Source organism: Lissotriton helveticus, chromosome 9 (assembly GCF_964261635.1).
Source record: "Lissotriton helveticus chromosome 9, aLisHel1.1, whole genome shotgun sequence".
Taxonomy (NCBI): Eukaryota; Metazoa; Chordata; class Amphibia; order Caudata; family Salamandridae; genus Lissotriton; species Lissotriton helveticus.
In genome coordinates, this window is record NC_136070.1 from 498,492,109 (window position 1) to 498,496,497 (window position 4,389).

Sequence of the window (4,389 nt, forward strand, 5' to 3'; positions counted from 1 at the left end):
GTGTGGAGACGGCGCCTGGGGGACGAGGCAGGGGAGGCCCGATTCGGAGCCGTTGGGGACGTGTGCCCTGCAGACATCAGGTGAGGCGGCAGCGACTGCCCAAGCCCAGAGACTGTGCATAATCCACGCGGGGCACGGACACCACCTTCATGCCCTCACGAACCTCCGGCAGGGACAGGCAAGAGGAAACACCCCAGGAGGGCAACACAGCCTAGGCATCGTGCTCACAGGGCCGCAGAAGTGCACAAGCGCGCCATTCCTGACACACAGTGAGACCACAGCGGTGCGAGTGGGGCCAAGGGAGTGACCTTGCTGCCCGTGCGTGGCTGAGAGACCTAGAGGACGCGGAGGCTGGGACGGCGGGCACACCACTGGCGTCCGCGGCGGAGCCTTCCGGGGTGCTGCGGGGGGGGACGTTGGGGAGGGGGCTCCCCCCGCCCCAGCTTGCTACAAGCGAGAGCATCGACCTATGGCTGAACCACACACGGAGGCCAGCACCCGGAGACATGCACCGCACCAACAGCATATCAGGAAATCAGGGGACTGCACGTGCATTGGAGTTCGCCCTTCCCCTCCTGACAGCTAGGCCGCAACGGAGCAGACCCGACCGGAGGTGAGGGCCAGTTGCCCGGGCACACAGCGAAGAGCTAGACGACACTCACACATTGAAGCCAGGATTGAGACCGCGCTGACAGTCATCCATGCAGCTTCGACGGGGGAGGCGGACGGAGACCCCCCCTGCCCGAGGCCTGCGAGGGACCACATGACCTAGGTGCATAAACACAGTGCCCAGCGCAGAACGCAGGATGACTGCCTGACACTCCTAGCAAGTTAAGAACTGACTGTACTCCCTCTCGCACCCTATCGCATACAACCGGTGGGGTGCCGTGTGGTGAAGGCGAGTGCGCACAGCGACCAGCACCCGGCGTGGGGTGACCACCCTGGCACCCCTCGCGACACAAGAACCGCCCGTCGCCTCCAACACACCCCTGGTACCGCGAGGGAGCGACACCCCGGGACGGCATCGGCCGAGACCGCCGCAGGAGAGCACGCTGACACCTCGCCACGACTACAGCCTAACGGGGCCATCCAGCCGCCACCGATTCCTCACACGGCAGGACCGGAGCTGCCCGCCGGCGACCGCCAGGCCCGACACGACGCACCGGGTGGTGGACCCCCCTCAACATGGGCCGCCCACAGAAGACAGCAGCCCAGATGCCAGCCACTACCAGGTCCCGGGACGAACCTACCAGAGAAGATGATATGTCCAGGAAACTGGACCAAGTCTTAGCGGCCATAGAACACTCCAGAGTGGCCATGGAACACATATTCGACACCTTGGCTGCGGACCTCAACATCGTGTGGGACGACCACAGGAAGCTCGCCGACAAGGTGAATCAAAGCGCAGCGACAATGCAAACAATGGAACCACAGGTGCAACAACACCACCAAACCTTGAAAGAACTCCAAGCCCGGATCCAGACTCTGGAGCATAAGACGGATGACTTGGAGGGGCGCTCCCGCAGGAGCAACATCTGCGTCATGAATCTGCCGGAGGGGGTGGAGGGGGCCGATCCGGTCAAGTACATCACGGACTGGATCACAACATTCACGCCCGCGGAGGACCTGACCCCCCACTTTTCCATTGAATTGGCGTACCGTGTACCAGCGCGGAAGCCGAAGCTGGGCCTCCCCCCCAGACCCTTCCTGATGAAACTGCTACATTTACGGGACCGGGACACAATACTCCGCACAGCCAGAGCACGAGGTCGTTTGCAGGTAGAGGACAAACAAGTGATGTTAGTCCCTGACTACTCAGAAGCAATACAGCGTCAAAGAGCCACCTTTCAAGCAATCAAGCGCACCCTGCGTCAACAGAACGTATAATACGCTCTCCTGTTTCCGGCCCGCCTCAGGATCGTCCACAATGGGAGCACACACTTCTTTTCCGACCCAAAGGAAGCGGACTACTGGATAGAACAGCACCTTCCGAGCCGAGCTGACAACTCACCTGCACGAAACAACTCTGGCGCGCGGAGAGGGAAGCGACGACTTCGGAAACTCACCCAACACAACTGAAGGCGCGGTCCAGCCCCTCGGGAACAGGCTCCCCGGACCTGACACAAATCATCGCTGAGCGACAGAAAGCGCTGAGGGCAGTGGCTGCCCTGGACCCCGGGAGGAGAAACTCTGACACAGAGGAGGGCCCCCACCTATTCAGCTCGGAGGAGGAAGGCAGTGACGCACCCGAATTCAGGGAAGGCTCTGTGACGCCACCTGTAGTGACCCCCCAAACTGCAGACACTTTGATCTAACAAGATGGCGGTTAACACAGGACACACGGTCAACTCGACGACTCCTGCGGCGGGACCATGGCTGGAGGCAGCCTTATGCAACTGGTCGAGCTCAGAGACATATTGAATGCTGGCCTATGTTGGGGAGATCACCAGAGCCTGGGTCCTCCCACCCCAGCTGACCCCAGAGACGGACTGCAATGCCTATAGAGGACACTTCACCACAGCCTTCAACGACTGCGGAGCCGAGCGGCGGCAGCCGGAGAGCTGTCCTTTCACGACCCCACGACAACGAACTAAAGCTTTATGCAACCTAGTTTGGACGCGTTGCTTTGTGCAACGGGTCCCCGATGTTGGGACTGTTTCCTAAAGTTGATGTTTTTTATCCCCTTTCACATTCTACTCCCATTAGTCAAACCCGAGCGAGGGAGAGGCACACAGAGCGATCAGCTTAGTCTTCTGGAGAGCGGGGGGTGGTGGGAGGCGGGGGGAGCGGACCGGGTGGGGGACACGAACGAGACAGACACTTGGACCACACGGACACCACATGACGCACAACATGCCAAACACAGACTTCAAGGTCCTCACGCTCAACGTTAGGGGCATGCATACGGCCAGCAAACGGTATTCGATATACGCATATGTGAAGCGTCAGCAAGCCCAGGTGGCCCTCCTACAGGAGACGCACTTGACGGCGCAAGAGGTAGGCCGATTGCACAAAAAATGGCGTGGCATATTATGCGCCACTGAGTACTCCGCTTTCGCTAGAGGCACACTCATATGGATCCGACCGGGGGTCCCCTTCAAAGAACATGTATGTATGTATGTATGTATAACACACTTGTAAAGCGCTTGCTGTCACCCAACGGGCATCCTGGCGCTGAGATCTAACAGGTCCTGAAGCACAGTCAAGAGAAGGATCAGAGAGGAATTATCCTAACCTAGGGAATAAATGAGTTTTTAAAAGTTTTTTAAAAGAAAGGAGGTCTCCCACACATCTAAGCGATGGTGGCAAGTCGTTCCACAATTTGGATGCCGTGAAACCAAAAGAGCGGCCACCCATTCGCTTTCTCTGGAATTTGGGAACAACCGCCAAGTAGGCGGAGGCAGACCGGAGAGCTCTAGCGGGGATGTACCATGTGAACATCTCCCGCAGGGGCAACGGTCCAGAATCATGTAGGGCCCGGAAAACCAAACAGAGCGCCTTAAATTCAATCCGTTGAAGGATAGGAAGCCAGTGTAAATCTCTGAGAGCTGCGGAGGAGGAATCAAAGCGGCGTCGGGAGAGTGCTAACTTAGCCGCAAAGTTCTGCACTCTTTGCAACTTACCTATCGCCGTGGCAGGTGCCCCCAGATCATGCCAGGATCATCGACCGGGAGGGTCGTTACGCAATACTGATAGGCCTGTTAGATGGCCAGTCAATCCTCATAGGGTGTATCTACGCTCCTAACACAGATCAGGAACAATACTGGAACTCCCTAACTGGTGTCCTAGCCCGCCATGCAGGCATACCTTGGCTCCTGGGAGGGGACTACAATTGTGCTCTGGACTTACACCTTGACAGGTCCCACCCCCCACCACTCCACTCTCCAGCACACAAACAAACAGAGCGCTTCCGCCGGTGGCTGGATCACTGGTCCCTGATGGACGCATGGAGAGCATTGTACCCGACCGCGCGTCTCTACTCTTTCCATTCTATCCCACACGACCTGATGGTTTGACTAGACAGGTTCCTATGCACCACCAACCTGATCCCCAAGATTAGGCACGCAGATTACCTGGGAAGAATACTATCAGATCACGATGCACACGTAGCGATCCTTCGCTGGCGACCCCCCCACCCCCCCGGTCCCAACGTGGAAACTCCCCCAGGAGTGTCTCACTGATCAAGCCTTTCGCCACTCACACGGCGAATTCATTAGGGACTACTTCCAGCACAATGCGGGCACAGCATCTTCCAGGGCTCTAGAGTGGGACGCATACAAAGTTAGTGCCAGGGGTCACTGTATCCAGCAGGTGGTGGGAGTACGGCGCACACTAGAGCAGGCACTGAGTGGATCGGAGAAATCGCTGCCGGATCTCTCTCGGGACACG